General features: G+C 35.6%; 1 protein-coding gene across 3 annotated transcripts in view; it reads left to right on the forward strand.

Annotated features, from left to right (window-relative positions):
- Positions 1-675: 675 nt before the first annotated feature.
- The window catches only part of TACC1 (transforming acidic coiled-coil containing protein 1), a 161,540-nt gene continuing 139,652 nt past the window's right edge, over positions 676-22,563 (forward strand). The window contains exons 1-2 of one of the 3 annotated variants that reach the window (XM_074287293.1): positions 676-845; positions 12,394-12,540. The gene's annotated coding sequence lies outside the window, so the exon portion shown is untranslated. The remainder of the gene's footprint in view (positions 846-12,393; positions 12,541-22,563) is intronic. The other 2 variants (XM_074287291.1, XM_074287292.1) reach the window with 2 other exon arrangements.

Here is a 22,563-nt window from a genome sequence, read left to right on the forward strand (position 1 = left end):
AGTTCCATGACATTAAAAGGACCAGAGATGATTACTCTATGGAAAGGCATGAATGAGAAGAACTGTGATGGGTTGCCCATCTGTCCCAAGGGAGAAAGTACCTATACTGCTGAAATCAAGGATCCATCAAAGTAAGTTATATTTTTCACCATCATTAATATCCTTCTGGAGGAAGGGTAAGGGGAGGAAGAAGCAAACATAACAAGATAAACATGGTATTGTTTGTTGCTGTCACCAAAGTTCAAGAGGGAAAATTCATCAAAAATGTCCCAAGCACTAAATTAGATGGCTTTAAAAACAAAACAAAACAAAAAAAAAAACACCCTGAACTTTGTAACAGGAAAAAATTCTCTCCCAGTGAGTAAAAGCTCCTGAGCCAAGTTTAGGCAGAGGGAAAATTTTTATAGCATGTCAGGAATGAAGGGAGGGAAAACCAGTGAAGGGGTGAAATTGAATGAAGACAGACGGGGGAGGTGGGGAGGTAAAGCATCAGAATCCTGATTGCTTTAAATGGCTAAGCCAAAGTTTGAGAACTCAGGAACTGCCCCTCTGCAGAGAGGCCACTGAGCTCTCCCTTCCTGTCTGGCCTCTAGAAGCACAAGCCAAATATTACAAAACATCCTTTTCCCTCTAGCCAAGAATTCGTTCTGGAGACCAGCCCCTTCACTGTCACTCCCTATGCCTCTCACTCCCTACTCCTTCCTCTGGACACCTTCTCACGATCACTGGTCACAGAATCTCCCTGCTTCCTAAAGAGCAATGAATTTGGTGTAGCAGGTAGCACAAGGGGGAGAGAAAATCACTCTCTTCTCTCCACACAGCCTGGGAAAGCTGCAGTCTCTGAGGTAGGAAACCAATTGGAGTTTAGAACTGGGAAATTCTTACTGGCACTGACTTCCTGAGAATCAACAATCTACTAAGCAAATACTGTATCACTAGAAGCCTTTAACACTGGATTGTGGGTGTATTCACTGTTAAGGGAGGGGTACAGGGAGTGGGATAGAATCTGGGTTGTGTTAAAACTTAGTCTAGGATTCTTTTTTTCTCTTTTTAATTTTTCTTCTTTCAATTTAGTTCTAATGCTTCAGTCCCTGGGAATGCAACTTTTGTTTAGGAATTGGTGTGGGAAGTGTTTATTGAAGAATTCTGGGAAACAGATGTTGTCAAGGAGAATAGGATTTTCTGATTGCCTGAAATGTCAAATGGCATTTGTAAATACTGGAAACTCTGTTCATACCAGGGGAAAGGAATTAAGATGGTGTGGTGGAAGCAGCACACAGTGTTAACAGGATACAGAAAACCTGATTTTGAGTCTCAATAATGACATTAACCAAGTTTCTGATGTTAGGCAATCCAGATGTTCTTTTTGAATATCTGTGAAATGAAAGACACAATGGTGTATAATGGAGAATTAGAGGTCCTAGAAAATAGGACACCTGTATCCTACTCTTAGTTCAGACATTATTTATATAACCTTTGTGAAATCATTCATCCTTTCTGGGTTTCTATTTCTCCATTTGGACAATGTCAAGTTTGTACTAATGATCCCTTTTAACTTTAACATTTTAACATTAATATTTGAAAGGACCAAAAGGAGGGCAGGAAAAGATCCTTATGATCTAAGGAACCCTAGCAATCTGAAGGGAACTGATTAGATTGTTGGCATGTTATCCAACATCAGCGGTAATAACAGTTGACATCTATATAGCAAAAACATTTTACATTGATTTTATCTCATTTGATCCTCACAAAAACTCTCTAATATAAATGCAATTACTTTTCTCATTTTACAAGTGAAGAAACTGAAGCTCAGAATGTAAAGCTCATGGTCCCATAACTAGCAAGTGTCTCTGACAGGATTCATACCCAGGTTTTCCTGACTCTAAGACCAGAACTCTATCTACTACCTACTTCATATATGACCATACTACTTACCCAGCATCACTAGAATGAGGGCTTTGTATGTCCCCCTCTCAAAAGTGTTAGGCTGTGGTAGTAAATGCTTGGGATCACTAAAAGTGTTTTCTATTATATTTTTTATTCTTTTAGGTATTTATCTGTAACCCATTCATAGTCATGGTCCAAGGATTACTCAGTAACATGGTAATTTAGTAACTATACAAACTTTATTCCCCTCTTGGTCACAGAATCAGACAGATAGAACAGCTCTGTTATAAACTATAATTGAGAAAAAGCCAATCTCAAAGTAAGGAAGATATGATTTTAAATCCTGCCTCTGACATATGGTCAAGTCATTTAACCTCTTGGGACTTCAAGCAACTATTTTAAACAGTAACTTGCTCCATTGGTAGAAATTTTCTCACCAATTATCAACACTAGTGAAATAATACATCCATAGAGGGAAGTGAGGGGGGCAAGAAAAGACAAATATACATCTGTACTGAGCCATCCACACTCATACTCAGTGTCTCTCACAACCAAGAACTTGCATTTTTGAGGCAGCTGGCGCAGATGAATGATACTGACTGTGAGCATGAGAAAGGGCACGACTAACTGACCTGCAGCAAGATTGACTCCGTGGCCTTCATTTCATCAGCATTGGACTTTAAACAACTGAATGAGTTTGCTTCATAATATAATCACTCCCACCAGAATGAGGCGGAGATTAGCATGGCCCCTGCACAAAGGTGAATTTAGGCAGATTCCTGAAGCATTCCACACTGTAACATCCCATTTCTCTGAACTCCCACAACAATTTTTATTTGTATTCACTCAGAATTATAGAGATTTTTAGAGATAATCTAGTCAAAATCTCTTTATTTTACAAAAAAAGAAAAAACAAGGTCTACACAAATGTTCAGGGTCACATAGCTGATAAATGGCAGAACCAGGATCACAGAATCAAAAGTTTAGAGCTAAGATGTCATCCCTTCTAACTCCCTTATTTGTAGATGAGGACACTGAAGTGCAGAAAGATTGTGAATTGCTTAAAATTTTGGAATTCAATTTTTTTTTTAAATAATCCCCTTGTAATTGGGAAAAAATAAAATTTTATTCATATTTTTTATAGATCATAGGCAGCAAATAGCAGAATTGAGATTCAAAGTCAGGCTATTTAACTCCAAATCCAGAGCTTTTCTCATTGTTCCATGATGCTTTTCTCATTTGGAATTTAATGTAGCATTATTAGCATAAATGGTTGTGGAAGAATAAAAGGAGGGATGAATCTGGAACTAGGATAATTGGCTTTGAGTTGTGGACATTCTGTATGATTATCTGTATGTTATCTGTATGATTTCAAGTGACTCTGTGGGCCTCCATTCCCTTTTCTCAAAACATGGCTATTACTTGCATTGAGTACCTCATTGAAACTAAGACTTGAGGAAAACTATATTGTAGGAAAGAGAATTTTTTAAAAATCACATAAATTAATAGTTTGTATTTTACTAACAAAAACCAGGGGGAACAGATAGAGAAACTGAATTTAAAATTAAAATAACTCCAACATGCATAAAATATTTGGATGGTAACTTACCAAGACATATGTTATGCTTATACGAATGCAACTACAAAATACTTTATAAAAAATAAAAGTTCCAAACAATTTGGAAAGACATTCAATATTCATGCCTGAGCTATGCCAATATAATAAAAATGATGTTACTACATGAATTAATTTACAGATTTAGTGCTACCAAAAGGTCATTTTTTTTAGAATTAGTCAAAACAATAACTAAATTCATTTAAAAGAACAAGAGGTCTAGGATATTCAGGAAAATCATGAAAAGCATAGTAATGAAGTTGGAATAGTATCTTGTCTATTTTTGTCTAGATCTTGTCTATTTTTACAAAATGAGGGGATTTTGATTAGCTGATCTCTGAAACAGTCTTCCATTTTCTGCTTTCTTTATAAATTTGGTTGCATTGGTTTTGTTTGTGCAAAACCTTTTTAATTTTAGATCATCAAAATGAACTATTTTGCATTTTACAATGCTCTCTAAATCTTTTCTGGACCTAAATTCTTCCCTTATCCATAAATCTAGGGGAAGAGTTTTTAACCAAGCAAGTGAGAAAAGTGATCATAAAAGGCAAAGCTGGGACTGTTAAATACTTTTGTCTTTGAATCTGTAATGTTTTAATAGAGTGCAAAGTTTTAATACACTTAGTGCTTAATAAATGTTTGTTAGTTGATTGACAAAATAAATAATTTCAATTACATAAAATGAGGTTGATTGAGAGCTATCACATAAGAGAAGGCAGAATTACTCAGTTTTTATAGTACTGTTTTCTCTTCCTAGGAGAATAATCTCTGCAATGAAATGTACATAATAAAAGTGGCTAATATGAATTTAGAACCCAAGATAAATTAGGAGATAATTAGAGAGTTAGCTGCTTATGATAATGATAATCAATTTTAAAAGGCCAAGTTTGCAAAACTCTTTGTTTTATCTCTTTTGATGAGTTTAGGTCATCTGGCTGGAATCATTGGCTTCTTCTAATAAACTATTGAAAGTAATCTTTCAGGAAATTTGGAGAATGGGGGACATGTTTCAGAATTTAAGGATGAATATCTGTACCCATGTACAAAAGAAGCGAATAAAATATATAATATGTCAACTGTGAACTAGTGAGTCTTAAATTCCCAATGAAATTCTAGTATTAAAGGGATAATCAATCACCTTATAAAAAACAAATAGTGATCACAAAGGGGGAAGAGAGAAAGGAAGAAAAGAAAAAAGCAAGGAAGGAAGGAAGAAAATAAGAAAAGGAGGGAAGAAGGAAGAAATGAAATAGTTGGCAAAGACTGTAATGTTCTCTGGCTTGGTTTTTCTTGGGGTCTCTGGGAGCAGCCTTCATTTCAGTTCAGTAATCACCACAAGAACAGCGAGGTGTTAAAGTCCAAACCCTTTATTGTCTCCTTGCCTGGGGCTGGGCATCTTTCTAAAAGGCCTTCCAGAGTTTTGGTGTCAGTGGAGAAAATGAAGGAGAGCCTTCCATCAGGATCCTGACTGAAGGTCAAAATGGATCTCTGTCTCCTTGGCTCCTAGAGCTTCTAGTGCTCTTGTCCTCTGTGGCTCTCAATCCCTGCTTATATGCTTCACACTGAGTATAAACCAATCATTATATCACTAGGAAACCATTATTTGTTGTAAGATTAAATCAATCATACTGAACCATGCTAAATTGGATAACCATTGTCACATCAATTCCACTTAGTGCCTTGTAAGCATCCTTGTTTCAAGTTCAGAGTTCTGGCCCATAACAAAAGACTTTATCAAGAACAATTTAGGAAAAATAACTTATTTTCCTTTTCTGTTATTAGACCACTAGATAAAGGGAAAGGAGCAGATATACTTTACTTAGATTTTTATAGATCTTAGAGACTTTGTAAAGTCTCCCATGCCATTCTTATGGACATGGGCATGAACCAATATGGGCTAGATGATAGCAAAGTTAGTAGTAAAGTTAGGTGGAGACAGAATTGGTTAAATGATTAGGTCCAAAGAATACTTATTAATGATCCCATGAAAACCAAAAGTAATCCTTTGGGGTTGAACATATACAATATACCTGTTAAATCTACACTGTGTCAAAGATGTGTTTTCAAGCTAAGGAACACAACTGGGCTGTGTACTTTCCAAGATAGAATCTTGGAAAGAATGCTAGGCTTCAAGTCAGACAAATGTGGGTTTAAATTCTGCCTCTGACATATTTACTAGCTATGTGACCATGAACAAATAAGATCTCTACACTTTTTACAGATGTAAAGTGGGGGGAATTAATTCCTGTAGTGTCTACCTCACAGCACTATTATGAGGATCAAATGAACTAAAGTGTATATGCAAAGGTTAGCAAACTTTAAAGTCCTGTAGAAATATTAGCTATCAAAAAAAATTTTAAAAATAAAAAAAAGAAATATTAGCTATCATTATTACAATATAACACAATGTCTGATACAAAATACAACCTTTTGGTTGACTAATTACTTAACCTCTTTGTTCCTGTTTCCTCATCTGGTTGATAATATTTGCTCTAAAACACAAGCAATCAGGTGGATTCTTGGAACCAGTTCAAATGCTACTTCAAACACTTAATAGCTGTGTGATACAGGGCAAATCACTTATCTTTCAGGATTGTTGTGAGTAACAAATGAGATAATGTTTGTAAAGTATTTTGAAAATCTTAAAGCTATATATAAATACTACTAGGAAAAATAATATCAACTTTGCAAAGTTTCTATGGAAAAAATTCTTAAAAAAATACTTTTGTAAACTTCCACAGTACTATAGAAATGTGAGGTATTATTATCATCTGAATTAGTATCTGAATACTCCTACCTAGTAAGGTCTCAGCATGACACAAATGCCACAAAACAGAGACCTTGTGAATTAGAGGTAGAGATGACATGTTCCACTTCTAAACAAACACTTCCTGAATCTGTCTTTAATTTTAAACTGCATGGTAAACAAGCTCCCCTAAAATAATTATAGCTGTAGTCTGAGTACCCATGTTTGTTAGTGATAAAAAGAAATCTTAATATAATTGTAGTTGCTTCCATATTTGGTGAATAAATCACTCTGGAGATGGGTGGGGAAGAAATGAACAATAGAGAATGGAGTTCCAAGAACAAAAACCAAAAATTTTTTAAAAAAACTTTGAGAATTCAGCTCAAAATAATAATTAAAAAAAATCGAATAAGAGCCTATTTTCATGTCTCTTGAAGATGTCCACTACTAGACAAATTCAGTTTTAAAGGATCAGCTTACACAGCTCTGACACATCATCACTACTTGGATTTCAAATGGAATGTACTTTCTGCTCAAGTAGTTCAAGATCCAACCATAGACCATACAAGGCACTGAGGAAAACTCATATATGTCACATAAGTTTCTGACTACCCTATAGATTCAGCAGGGAACAAAGTACTAGACAGGTCAGAAAGACCTGAGTTCAAATCCTGTCCCAGACATTTGCTGGCTATGTGACTCTGCATGAGTTATTTAACTTCTCTCACCTTCAGTTTCCTCAATTGTAAAGTAGAAATAATATTAGCATCTACCTCCCAGTATTGTTGTAAAGACAAATGAGATAATATTTATAAATACTTTGAAAACCTTAAAGTGTTAACATAAATACTATTGATTTCTCTCCTGATTTTCATGTAAAACCCAAAGGGAAAACAGAAGAACAAAAACCCAAACCAACTACAGATGAGTTCCTACACATTTCTCAGAACCTACTCACCATCCATTTATTCTGTTTCTCTCACCCATTTCCCTGTAACTCCACAGAGGTCAGGTTGTTCTGACCAGGGTACATCAGCCATAAAGCAATACAGAACTGGATTAAATACCAGCTCCTGCCCACTGAATATGGATGGAGTCCCTAATGCTTATTTCTAGTGCATAATTCCCATTCTAACACCACTACACACACTGGATTGTGCTAAGTGCTGGTATCATGGTTGCCTACAGAGAACTTACAGTGTAACAGAGAGGAAGACACATTCACAAATTGCTATAGTACAGGATAGAAAATAACAAAATGAAGAACAGAGAGGAAGAGTTATCTTGAACTAAGAGCAGAGAAATATCATGAAGGCAGTGACACCTGCTAATTTAATTAAAAGAAAAGAAAAATAGCCATTTGAAAGAACTGATCTGGGCTATAGTGAAACATGTCAGAAAGTTCTTTTTATGGAACTTGACATATGAGAGTCAATCATATTGGGAGTATCCATCTATAAAATAAGTTCCCTTCCATGTTCATATCTATGATCCTTTAATGTCTCTCATTCTGGATGCTATTTGTGCCTCTCTTAATGTAATCTAAATTTCAATATTAGGAAAACTATTAACGTGCTCGATCATATCAATAATAAAGACAACAAAAATTATATTATCTCAATAGATGTAAAAAGAGCTTTTGACAAAATACAATAATAATTCTTATTAAAACACATATACACATGCACACAAACTAAAAAGCATAGGTGAAGTGGAGCCTTCCTTAAAATGATAAGTAGTATCTTTCTAAGCATTATCTGTCATGGGGATAAGTTAGAAACCTTCCCAATCCTGGAGAAACTTATATGAACTGATGCTGAGTGAAATGTACGCTTCAACAACAATACTATATGATGATCAATTCTGATGGATGTGGCCATCTTCAACAATGAGACAAAACAAATCAGTTCCAATAGAACAGTAATGAACTGAACCAGCTACACCCAGCGAAAGAACTCTAGGAGATGACTATGAACCTCTACATAGAATTCCCAATCCCTCTATTTTTGTCTGCCTGCATTTTTTATTTCCTTCACAGGTTAATTGTACACTATTTCAAAGTCCGATTCTTTTTGTACAGTAAAACAACAGTTTGGAAATGTATACATATATTGTATTTAATTTATACTTTTAACATATTTAACATGTATTGGTCAACCTGTCATGGGGAGGGGGGAAGGAGGGGAAAAATTAGAACAAAAGATTTGGCAATTGTCAATGCTGTAAAATTACCCATGCATACATCTGGTAAATAAAAACTATTTAAAAAAAGAAAAGAAAAGAAAAGAAAAGAAACCTTCCTAATAAAATCAGGAGTGAAGTAAGGATGCCCAATGTCACTGCTGTAATTTAATATTGTACTAGAAATGCTAGTCATTGCAATAAGAAAAGAAAAAGAAATTAGAGAAATTAGAAGTAGGCAATAAGGTAACAAAACCATCCCTTTTTGCAAATGATATAATGATATGCCCAGAGAATCAAATAAAAAATTAGTTGAAATAATTAACAACTTTATCAAAGTTGCAGGATATAAAGTAAATCCACATAAATGATCAGCATTTCTATATGCTACCAACAAAGTCCAATAGGAAGAAACAGAAAGAGAAATTAAATTTTAAATAATTGTAGACAATATAAAACATTTGGGAGTCTACCTGCCAAGGCAAACCCAGGAATTAAATGAATACAATTACAAAATACTTCTTACAGAAATAAAATCAGAACTAAAAGATTGGGGAATATTAATTGCCCATGATTAGGCTGAACCAATATAATGAACATTACAATTCTACCCAAAATAATCTACTTAATTAGTGCCAAACTAATGAAACTACCCCAAAAGGTATTTTATAGAGTTAGAAAAAACAATAACAAATTCATGTGGAAGAACAAAAATTGAAGAATATCAATGGAGTCAACAAAAAGAATATATGAAGGAAGGTGGCCTAGCAGTACCAGATCTCAAACTGTGTTAATCATCAAAACAATCTTGTACTAAGAAAGAAAGTGGTGAATTAGAGGGATAGATTAGGAACATAAATACACAGAAGTAAATGACTATAGTAATCTAGTATTTGGTAAATACAAAGGACCAAGCTTTTGGGGCAATTTAACAAAAATTTCTGGGAAAACTGGAAATCAGTTCAGCAGAAACTAAATATAGACTAATATTTCACACCATATATCAAAACAAAGTCAAAATAAGCACATGATTTAAACATAAAAGGTGATATCATAAGCAAATTAGGGGAAGATAGAATATTTTACCTGTCAAAATCTATGGATAAATGGAAGATTTTATGATAAAAAAAATACAAGGTATAAAATGGATAATTTTGATTACAACAAATTTTAAAAGGTTTTGCACAAATAGAAGCAATACAGCCAAAATAGAAGAAAAGCAAAAAAACTGAAGGGAAATTTTATAGCAAGTTTCTTTGATAAAGGCCTCATTTCTCCAACATATAGAGAACTGAGTCAAATTTATAAAAATACAAGTCATTCCTTAATCAATAAATGGTCAAAGCTATCTATAGTCACATGAAAAATACTCTAAATCACTGTTAGCTGGAGAAATGCAAATTAAAATGATTCTGAGGTACTATCTCATATCCATCATATTAGTTTAGTTAATATGACAAAAAAAGAAGATGACAAATATTGCAGGAGATGGGGTAAAATCAGGACACTAATCTATGGTTGGTAGAGTTGTGAACTGATCCAATTATTATGGAGAATAATATGGAAGTTTAATTAAAAAAAAAACCTATAAAACTATGCATACCCTTTGATCCAGCAATACCACAACTAGGATTGAGAAAAGAAAGAAAAGAAAAGAAAAGAAAAGAAAAGAAAAGAAAAGAAAAGAAAAGAAAAGAAAAGAAAAGAAAAGAAAAGAAAAGAAAAGAAAAGAAAAGAAAAGAAAAGAAAAGAAAAGAAAAGAAAAGAAAAGAAAAGAAAAGAAAAGAAAAGAAAAGAAGGAAGAAAAGAAAAGAAAAGAAAAGAAAAGAAAAGAAGGAAGGAAGGAAGGAAGGAAGGAAGGAAGGAAGGAAGGAAGGAAGGAAGGAAGGAAGGAAGGAAGGAAGGAAGGAAGGAAGGAAGGAAGGAAGGAAGGAAGGAAGGAAGGAAGGAAGGAAGGAAAGAAGGAAGGAAGGAAGGAAGGAAGGAAGGAAAGAAGGAAGGAAGGAAGGAAGAGAGAGAGAGAGAGAGAGAAAGAGAGAGAGAAAAAAAGAAAGAGAGAAAGAAAGAAAGAAAGAAAGAAAGAGAGAAAGAAAGAAAGAAAGAAAGAAAGAAAGAAAGAAAGAAAGAAAGAAAGAAAGAAAGAAAGAAAGAAAGAAAGAAAGAAAGAAAGAAAGAAAGAAAGAAAGAAAGAAAGAAATGCTAAAAATGGCATATGGCAGCTCTTTTTATGGTACCAAAGAATTAGACATTGAGGGTATGTCCATCAATTGGAGAATGGCTGAACAAGTTGTGGTATATGATTGTGATGTAATACTATTGTGATATAAGAAGTAATGAACAGACAGTTTCTGAAAAACTTGGGAAAACTTACCTGAAGTGACACAAAATAAAGTAAGCAAAATCAGAACAACATTGTACATTCTCAGCAGCAAAAAAATCTAAGGATCATATAATAATAAAATGATCCAAAAGACTTATTATGATAAATTCTATCCATCTTCAGAGGAAAAAAAACTAATAAAGTCTGAATGCAGTTCAAAGCATTTTTAAAATTTATATATTTACCTGTTTTGAAAATTTATTTTTCAAAGCATATTTTTTTAAATAGCTTTATTTTTCTTGTTGGGTTTATTTTGTGGTCTATCTTTTTCAATATAACTAATATGGAAATATGTTCTGTATAAATAACTTTACATGTATAATCTATTTCAAATTGCTTGCCTTCCCAGAGGAGAAAAGGAGAGAGGAAAGAATAGAATTTGGAACTCAAAATTTTAAAGAAATAATAAAAAATAATGCCCAAAATTTAATATTTGTAAAGTGAGAAGTTAGTCTAGTGTATCTTCTAAAGATTAGATTAGATTTTCCTTTCAGATCTTGTGTCTGTGATCTTTTTATTCCAGGCAACTAAACAATTTGTTGGATTGATATTTTATGTTAATTTTTTTAAAATTTTGAGTAATTTACTGTAGTTTACACCATAATTCATTAATTTCAATGCTTCAAATACCATAATAATACTTCAATAATTCCCTCTAAATCTTTGCTCATTTGTTCTCCTCTAGAGAAACTTCTATTCATACTAAGATGTAAGTGATTGATAACAACTATAATCCTCCCACAGGTATTTTCCTGGGTTCCAGGTTAAAGAGATGAAACTCTAGCAAAAATATTGAGCATTATCTAGCAGTTGGAGGAAAATGGCAGGGGGAGAGGGGAGAACGCATAATTTTCCTAGTTCCCCCAACATTGTTCAAAATAAATGTTTTCTATACTACCTAATTAGAATCTAGGCTTTGATTCCATAACATGTTAGTCTTTTAAGAGAACATGGACCAAGAATTCAAACTAGGAAAAAGTTTTATTTTTACTTACAAACACAAGTCACTTCCCCAAATAAATCTGGAGTGGATCTGGATACATAGATCCAAAGCAAAATGAAAATCTGTCTCCAAATTGCTGTCTCCAAATCACCTTTGTTTCTTGTCCTTAAACTCTCACCTACCTCTAAATTACCTCTGTCATCTTTCTCTAAACTGTTACTTGTCCCCAAACTCTTCGACATGTCTGAATTCTGCTATTTATCTCCACAACTATCCCAAATTCTGTCCCCTTCTTCCGAAAGTCTGTCTCTTCTCCCCAAACTCTGTCAACTATCCTCAAAGCGGCTCTCAGCTCCCTTTAGGTTTCACAGCCCTGGTGGAGAAACAAGTAAACCTTGTTTTTTGATCTTACCTACAATTTAAAAGTTTTTTAAAGATTTCAAGGACTCACAGACAGGAATAAAGAGCAGACATAATATTGAGTCACCTCCCCTGGGAGAGTGAGAGTAAAATACCCTTAGGCAATGGGGCATGCCTTGGTGTCCATTGCTCACCAGGGGCTGTCCTTGGATATGAAGCTATGGAACTTTCCACGCAATGATTTTCTGGCTAATTATTACCATCTGTTTCATTTCGGGCAGCAGACCCTTTCCAGGGGCAGCTCGTGAGTTTATATGCTGGAGATGCAGGAGGAAGGCAACCAGTTGTGACCAGCTGCTTGTCGCCCACCAGTTTTTCTAAGGAAAAAGCAAAGGAGTTGTTGTTCAGATTGCTACCTGACCTCCTGAGTGAGTATATTTTCTAGCAACTCGCTTCCACTGTTCTCCTATCTAATGCTCTTATCCTCTACTCTGGTTTTCTAGTCTCACTTTCTGTTCTTTGGCATGCCTGGAAGAACAGTCAGTTCCTTTCCTTTAAGCAGCAGGCTAACCAGCATGCACTGCATGCTCCTCCTATACAGCTGCAAGCCAGAGCTATGTAATGTGGAAAGGGAGATCCAGGGGATGATTCAATCAATAAACTATTTATTGCTGAAAGCAGGATTCAGCCTCATCCTGATAAGGCATTTTTTGGTCTTATGAATGATAAACAAACATTTCAAGGATCCTTTCCAAAGAAACAAAAGGATATATAGATCATAGACCTAGAAAAGAAAAAAAAAAAATTGGAGACCGTGGTGTTACAGGTCCATGGCTATACTGTCCAGGGTTTAGTGGGAACAAATGAAAATTTTCTGGTGAATGACATTCTGGTGAAAAACAAGGAGCACTGGGTACAATTATCCTGGGGTTAATAGTTTGAAATTCCCTTTCCTCTTTGAAAGCAACACCCAAATGTTGGAGATAATAAATTGTAAAAGTGTCCTTCAATGTGATCAAAGGGAAGGGCACTGAAATTTTGAGTCAAAGAACCTGACTTCAAATTCTAGCTTACTATCTGTGTGACCCCCTGAATAAGATATTTAATTTCTGTGGGCCTTAGTTTCCTAGAAGATCCTTCTAGATTATCATCTGCAATTCTAAGGTTCTCTGACTCAATGGTCTTATCGATCTCTGTCTGGCAATATGATAGCTTTTTAACCAGCTCCATAATGAAACCATGTTGGTTTGTCAAGAAATTTTCACCAAGAGCTTGTGAGAAAAGCACTGTGGGAAACAGGATGGTGTAGGGAATGGGGTTGCTTTGTGAAAAATCATCACAAAAGCAACCAGAAAATACAGTCCAGGGATTTTAGATTAGATTGTTCCACATGCCCCCCAAGGGCAGAACTGGGAGCAAAAGTTAAAAATTCTTGGGGCAAATTTTGACTCAATCTTAAAAAAAACCCAAACTGTCCAAAACTGGAATGGGTTGTCTTGGTAGATGGTGAATTTCCCAATGTTAAAACTCTTCAAGCTGAGTAAAAGAAATGTTGTAGGAAGGATTTCTTTTCAGGTACAGATTTGATTAAATTGCCTCAAAGGTCCCTCTGAACTCTGATAATCTGTGATTCTGAGGTTAGCTCCATTCTAGTCTCCAAAAACAGAATTATACAATTTTGGAGATGCAAAGGACCTTTAAAAAGAAATAATCTGCATCACAGTTAAGAAACTAAGGACATATGGTGAGCTAAGGAGACTACCAGGAACAGAAACATAGAATCATAACTGGAAGTGATCTCAGAGATCACTTAATCCAATCCCCTCATATTTTACAGATGAGGAAACCGAGGCATAGAGAGGCAAAATGAATTATCATGGTCATACATATTTCTAATTCCATGCTCTTTACAGTGTACCAAGCTGTTTATGATACTTGATTCCTACTATGAATAGTTTACACCAAGGCCTATCTAATGACATGTGATATACCACAGGCATTGGTATTGTGGTCAGTAATAGCTATGACACCAACAGAGAAACATAGTGGAGAAAGGGAGAGGTTGAATGAGGAGACAGATGGTTAAGTGGATTCACAACTGGTTGAACATTACCCAAAGAATGTCTACAGATCTCTTTCCCTTTTGAATCACAAAAGCAGATGATGATGATGATAATAAAATAATAATAATAATAATAATACCAAATCACTCTAGTAACTTTGCCAAGAAAACTCCATAGACAGCCTTGGTGCTCTGGTCCACCAGGTCATAAACTGACAGAACTAAGTGAACAACAAAACTATTAATACTCATAGAGTTTCAAATGTCTATAGGATTTTGTGCCATAGAAAACTATCTCAAAATAACATGATCCTGCTTTTTTGGTTGTTCAAGTATTATTTCCAAGTATTATTCTATAGATGAGAAAATTTAGACTAGCTGTGCAGTGGTTGGAGTGATACGCTTGACATCAGGAAGACACTCAGCTGTATGAACCTGAGCAGGTTGCTTAGCCTTTCTCAGTCTCAGTTTCCTTACCTGTAAAATGGGGATAATAATAGCAATTAGCTCATAGGGTAAGAATCTAGAATGAGATAACATGTATAGTGCTTTGCAAGCCTTAAAGTATTATATAAAAGTTTAGTGTACTTACCTAAGTCAGAGCATCACAGAAAAGAAAATGGTTCACATAAGAGCAGAATAAATAAATGCCAAGGGATATAGATATAATAGTAAGGAGGATTGCTGAGTACTTCTGGATTTGAATGCTGATCTTGGCCATTTATTAGCTCTGAAACCATTTTATAAGGCTGTTTCTTTATCTGTAAAATGGATTTTTCTTTATATTTGTGATTTCACTGGTTTAGAGAATGTCTCACTTCTTCTACAGTGGACTAGCATCTATTTGACAACTCATAGTCTTAGAGGTAGGCAGTTAGGTGATACAATAGATAGATGACCCAGCGTGAAATCAGGAAGATTCATCTTCCTGAGTTCAAATCTGGCCTCGGATACTTACTTACTGGCTCTGTGACCTTGGGCACTTAATCTTGCTTGCCTCAGTTTCATCTGTAAAATGAGCCAGAACTAAATGGCAAATCGTTCCAGTTTCTTTGCCAAGAAAATCCCAAAGGTCAAAAAGAGTCAGACAGGACTAAAATACTAAAAGAACTGCAGAAAAATATTTTAGAAAGTTGCCAGGGACACTCAGGGGTTAAATGACTTAGCCAGTATGGATCAAAGGAAAAACTTGAACCCAGCTGTGCCTGGCTCATGGGATAGTTCTCTAGCCACTACTCCACAATGGAAATAAATACATAAATAAATAACTGACTTTTATGCAGTGCTGTATGTGAGAGCACTTGTCATAATCACATAGTTGATAAGAGACCAGGTTGAGAAAACTTGATTCCCTCTAAGCTATGTGACCCAAATCACTTCCAACTCTCCCAGATGACCTTTGAAGACCATAAATTGCAAAGAAGGTGCTGATCTATGAGCAGAGTAGTACTTTATCTGAAGCTCTAACTGATCAAATAACAGATCCAGGTTAAAAAATAAAAATAAAAAAGTTATCTAAAGTACCTCTAAATTGGAATAAGGAGGGAGTATGGGTGTTGTAAGAGCAGCACTTATGCAGACATGGATGACACTTGAGCAACTGTTGCCAAAGTAGCCTTTGGCTCCAGTTTCTACTCCATTAGACCTGTCATTTTCCAATGCCAGGAATCACATTTTGCTCCTAAAGCTTCATCTGCAAATGCAGAGTCATCATTCCAGAGTGGATGCTAGCCTCAATCTGCAGAGTGGCTGAACTGTTCCAGCCTGCTGGGGTCAGGACTGCTCTATTTATTCTATTCTACCCAGTCTTGATGTTGCTTTTGTTCAAAAGTCCTCTTCTTAAGGTCAGATGCTTGTTTTAGCTAGAAGCGGTGTTCTTGTGACTTGGCAGGACTTTCTGGCTCCCACAAAGCTAAGATAAATAACTACTGCCCCTCCCTGCCCTCTTGAGTACAACCTAGAATGCCAAACAATCAAGAATTTATTTTTACCTTGACTTTCCTTAGACATTAGTTTTGAAATATGCTTCCTTCTGTTCTTTTGAATTCAACATGTCCAAAACTGAACTCATTATCTTTGCTGTGTTTCAGCAGTTTTTAGTCATGTCTTATTCTTTGTGACCCTATTTGGGATTTTCTTGGCAAAGATGCTAGAGTGATTTGCAAGCATTTTTTTCTTTGGCTCATTTTACAAAAGAGGAAACTGAGGCAAAAAGAGTTAAATGACTTTCCCAGGCACACAACTACTAAGTGTCTGGGGCCATATTTGAATTTCCTGACTCTAGCCTGGTATTCTATCCACTGTGCTACTTAGCTGCCCTTTCATTATCTCCTCCCCTCAAAAAACCAAACAAACCACCTTAACCCTTTCTTACCTTCTCTATCAAAGAAATCACATCTTCTTAGTCATCTAAGCTCACAATCTAGGTGTTAAATTTAATTTGGGTTTCTCTACTCACCCCTAATATCCAAACTGAGGCCAGAGATGGGAAAGGATTTTCTTGGTAAATTCTCGAAGTCCTAAACCTTCAATCTCTTTGAATTTAGTGGGTCATTTTGCCTAAGGAACCTACGGTGCAATGGAAAAAAGCACTGTATCTGTAGTCAGAGGACTTCCTCTGCCATTTACATGACCTTGAGCAACCCAACCTCTCTGGACCTCAGTTTCCTTATCTGAAAAAATAAGAATTTGCACTATATGACTTCCATGGTCATTTTCAGCAATAAATCCTATGATTCTCAGACTCTGGGGATTCAATTTCTTTCCCTAAAAAATAAAGAGGTGGGGCAGCTAGGTGGTGCAGTGGGTAGAGCACCAGCCTTGAATTCAGGAGGACCCGAGTTCAAATCTGATCTCAGACACTTAACACTTCCTAGCTGTGTGACCCTGGGCAAGTCACTTAACCCCAGCCTCAGGAAAAATTTAAAAAATAAAATAAATAAAGAGGTTAAACCAAAAGATAGCTAAGATCTTTACCAAATCTATCTTCCTAACTACTGGATAATTTCAAGAGGCAACATTAAGTAGCGAATAGGATATAAAATTGGGGAGTCAGAAAGACATAGGCTAAAGTTTTATACTCCCAACAATTATTAACAATGTAATTGTGAGCAAGTTAATTAACTTCTATGAATCTTAGTTTCTCTACTTGTAAAAATGGATATAACATCTATGGTACCTACCTCATAGTGTTATCAGGCTCAAAAAGCATAAAGTATGAATAGCAGTTGCTAGGTAGCCAAATGGATAAAGGACATAACCTGGGGTCAGAAAGCCCTGAGTTCATGGGTACCCTCAGACACTTATTAGCCAGGGAAGTCACTTAATATTTATCTGTTTCCTCAACTGTCAAATGAGAAAAGTTCAGCATCTACCTACCAAAGTTGTTTTTGAGAACCACAGTTCTGTTACATAATAGGCACTATGTAAATGCCTTCCTTCCCTTCAACTCTGTAAATACTTCCCATTTGTTCTGTTCCTCTCTTGTTTATAAAGTTGTTTATATATTCTCTCCTCCTGCTCCTCCAGGGAAAGAATAATTTTTTGGTTTTCTTTATATCCCTGGCACCTAGTATTTGTACCTGACACATAGAAGGTGCTTAATAAATTGCTTCTTGATGACTTGATTAGCTCTGCTGAATTTCAGAATCATTATACAAATTGTTCCAAAACAATGACAATAATTTTTATGTTCCTGAATTCTATTTTTGTGTACATATTGTTTAAAATCAAGGATCCCCAGCCCCATTTAAGAATTTCTTATGAAAGCATGTCCCAGGTTCTTGCCAGACATTCCAGGTCTTTTCTCAGGAATCAGTAGTCTCTTGGGTTAGTGGGTGGGGAGCAGTGAATTAGAAGGGTGAGGAGGTGTGCTCTAGAAAAGTTGTTTTCCTCTCTGGCTCTGAAAGTGGGAGATATCCATGTTAAATAAAATGAGTCCCTTTCAGATTACCAGGTAAATAAAAGCAGTTTTTGATGTGTTTTGTTGTTACTGTCATTGCTATTTTAAAGAAAAGAGAAGCAAATAATATTCAAAGCAGGTGTCTAACCACAGAGTCAGGAAAGTTTGAGTTATGGGCAAATTCTATTCTAACAATGAGTGGCTGAGGCCTGAAAACTTTTTTAAATGACTTAAATAAAAAATATACAAAGATCACTTAATCACCGAAACACTATACAAGAATAAAAATTATTATTTAATTATCATGAGTGAATTATCAGAATAAATATCTTATTCTCCTTTTCCTCCCAGTGAATACACATTCAAAGTCTAGTCAAGTGCTGACTTCAGCTGACTTAGAGGAGGAGGGGTCTGAGTCCATATTTCTGCTCTTTAAGCAGACTAATATAACTGACCACTCTCCCTACCACCTCCCCAAGTTTCCATGACACTGCTCTCTCCTGTTCTCCTCCTACCAACAGATCTCGGTATGCTTTTACTACATCACCATCCACCCATGTCCCATATTCTTAGGTGTAGAGACACTCCAGGACTCTGTCCTTTTCCTCTTCTACACTGACTCTGCTCTCTCTCATTAATCTTAGTTCCCTACTTGTCTCTACTTCGACAACTATCAATCTTACATGTCCAGCACTCATCTCTTCTGAATTGTAGTCCTATATCACCAATCATTGGGCATCTCTACCTGGAAGCCCATGGGAATTCCAAAACTGAACTCATCCTCTTCCCTCCATCCTGTTATCATCGCTCACCAAAACCCATAAATTTTCCTATTTGTGCTAATGGCACCATTTTCCTTCCAATCCTTAAGTTCTTAGTCTCATAATCATCCTTGATTCTTCATCCTCCCTTTCCTTTCATCAACATTTAGTTGGCAAATCCTGTGGAGATTTGACCTCCACAATATCTCTTTAATCTAACCCTTAACTCCACTTACACAACTATAACTCTAGTTCGTGCCCTCATTATCTCCTGCCTAGACTACATACAAGCTTCAATAGTCTCCTTACCTCTAGTCTTTCCCCTTTCTTATCATTCTTTTTTTTTAAGGGCAATAAACTGGTGATTTTATTGACCCAGATTGAGGAAACTCCTTTTACCAAAGCAGATCATTAAATGGGTTCTAATTTATAGAGTGTTGGGGAGGGTTATAGAGAGATTAAGTGACTTGCTCAGGATAATGAAGTATGTGTTGGAATTAGAACTAGAATCCAGGTCTTCCTGACTGATGCTAACTCTTTATTCACCATATAATACTGTTTCTAAATATAATATACTATTAATAATTTATAATTTTAATTTATATATATGTAATTTATACATAAATTACATATATAAATTAACAATTTATAAATTTGTAAAATTTATACATTTTGTACTCATTACACTCATAAAAGGTTATTTTTTTATGGTTATTTATTTTACTTATTATTGTTATCAAGTTGGAAAGGGATTTTTCAGTGGCTCCGGATCTTTTCCATAAGGCTTTTTTTTAATGTTTTGGGACTGAACACAATGTCACCTACAAACAGATATATCACCTCACCATCCATAGAAAATCCCTCTCCAACTTGATAACAATAATGGTGATGATGATGATGGCAGCTAACATTTACATAGCACCTACTATGTACCAGGCACTGGGCCAAGCACTTTACAAATATTATCTCATTTTATCCTCACTACAACCATGAGAGGTAGATATTATTATTATCTTATTTTACAATTAATAACACTGAGGCAAACTTGCATAAAGCTAGTGTTAGAGGTCACATTTCAACTCAAGTTGTCTTGACTCCAGACCCCAAACTCTATCCTTTCTACCAACTCTGCTCTGGATCTCCTCCATGACTGATGAATACCTTTTGTGAGAGTAATTATTTTTGTTTTATAGCTTGGTTATAGCTCTATCAAATCATCTTCTTAAAAAAAAAAAAAGGTCAGAGGGTTATTGAACAGTTATCTCTTTTGTTAGGGACAGCCAGGTACTGGTATAAAGTGCCAGCCCTGGAGTCAAGAAGACCCATCTTCCTGAGTTCAAACACCACCTGTATGACCCTGGGCAAGTCACTTAACCCTGTTTGCCTCAGTTTCATTATTTGTAAAATGAGCTGAAGGAGGAAATAGTAAACCATTCTACTGTCTCTGCCAAGAAAACCCCAAATGAGATCACAAGAGTCTGAAAGGAACAATCTCTGTTGTTCCATTTGAAACCACTAGGAGGGATATGTGAGCAATAAAAGGAGTTCTCTAACTGAAAGCAATAGCAGCCAGCCAATGCTAGTTAAAATTCATACATTTCTCCAAATTACTCCACTTCTACTAAGGCCAGACTTTCATAAAGGCTGCTTCAGGCCCAGAAAATATACTCAGACAAAAAGTAACTGCTTTCTTCGTAGCCTGGTTTTTTTCCTCACATTAGATTCATTAAATAAAGCTAATATCAAGGACTTGAATAATCACTAATAAATTGCTAATAAATCACATGTTCTCTAATTGGCTCTGCTCCACCCTCATCACCAGTTTGTACTGAAGGAAAATAATCTCCTGTCTCTTTAAGGATTTTAATTCTCCATTACCACCCCATCTTATTCCACACATTCAACAAACAATTCCAACAACATTCATCACGTTTTTATGATAACAGTTTACATAGTAGAGAAACTGAAAGTAGGCCATTAAAATATAATTTGCCACTTATAATGGAACTAAAAGGAGACAAAATTGGCTTTTTTCTCTCCAGCTCTTCTCCCAAGAATCAAAAGGAGGGAGGCAGAAAAGGGTTTTTTAGTAAATGAAAAAGTGGTTTCTTCTCATGAGAAGGTTGAAGTAGGGAAAATTGGAGGAGGAGGTGTTATAAATGGGAATGGTAATCTTTAATAGCCTCAGGCTGGTTTATTCTTGGTGGCTTCTACTTTGTTGCTAATTTACCCTACTCAAGTTGCAATTTTGAATGGTCTATATCTTTCCCCAGCCTTGAGTCTATAGTCTCCCTAAAAACTCAGGTGATGACCATCCACTAATATTGTTTTAATAGACAAGATACTATGTCTTGGTAGTCATTCCTTTCTCAGAGGTTCTGTAAACAAAGTGGAGATTTCTCACCCGCTTTAGAAGTCTATTCAAGGTCAAGAACAAAACTATCGATGCACAGAGAATTCTGGATAGTTTGCCTGACTGTAGGAAGGTACCTGGCCCATCGGGTTTCCATGGTAACTACTGAGGATACACATTTTTCAAGGAATCTTGAATAATTTTAACATATATGGATGAGACATCTTGTTTGAAGAGAGACTTTAAAACAGCATTTTGCTTTACTGAATAACTACTTAAAAATAAATAACTAATGATTAGTCTTGCATGTGCCTATAGAACAGGAGTTCTTAAAACCTAGGGTCTACTCTAGGTTCATGAAAGTGGATGGAAAAATACAGTTTTATTTTAATATAATTGCCTTCCTTTGTAACCCTGTGTTTTGAATTTTATGCATTGAAAAATATTATTGGGAAAGAGGTACACAGGCTTCACCAGATTGACAAAGCAGTCACACTCTCACAAAAAAGGTTAAGAACCTCTCGTAGAGAATTAAGAATGATCCTCAAGGGAAGAAACATGGGAGAAAAAACCCAGCTGAATTAGATTAACTATGCAGAAAGGAGATCTAGGCTAGAGGTGACCCAATTTTGAGGGCATTGATTCACAGGATATCTGAAGAAGGGGAAGATACTAAATTCATGGAAAAAATCTTGGACCTTATTAATATTGGGGGAGGGGGAAGAGTGACCTAGATAAAAATCAATAATTATTGGGCTTTATGTCTACTTCCTCAATTTTATGAGAATCACAAGGGCATCATCTATAAGGGTATTTGGTGGGGCCAAGAAGTTGTATTTTCACCAATGACATTCTATACTAGTACATATCTCTATTATTATACAATTGAATGAAAGATATAGTACTTACCAAATTCCTACTCTGGCACTATTTGCTTGTTCAATCAAGTTTACTTGAAAATGGTCCTGATGATTTTTTCCCCTTCTGCTTTTTGCAAGTTTTGGCAGCATACTCTCAAAATAAGGAGGTTAAAGAAAGCTGAATCACATTTTTCTGAAAGTAGTTCAGCTGTCCCAAGGTATCATTTTTCAGAATGAAGGTTTAGTGGATGGATTATCAGAGGAAATTTAAAGGTTAGCCTCAAGCAGAAGGCTTGGCATAGACAATTGAATTAAAGTATAGATTTGTGCATTTTACCTGATTTCATTTCTTCCCAATCCCATGGGTTACAAGGCCAGAGGATAAAATCACAGGATTGTTAGAGTTGGAAAGGACCTTTGAAAGCATCTCATTTAATTCCCCCAATTATATAAATAAAGAAACTAAATACCAGGGATTATCCTTAGCTAGTGGAGCATTCTTCTTTCTGACTAA

Source organism: Sminthopsis crassicaudata, chromosome 2 (assembly GCF_048593235.1).
Source record: "Sminthopsis crassicaudata isolate SCR6 chromosome 2, ASM4859323v1, whole genome shotgun sequence".
In the NCBI taxonomy this organism is placed as follows: Eukaryota; Metazoa; Chordata; class Mammalia; order Dasyuromorphia; family Dasyuridae; genus Sminthopsis; species Sminthopsis crassicaudata.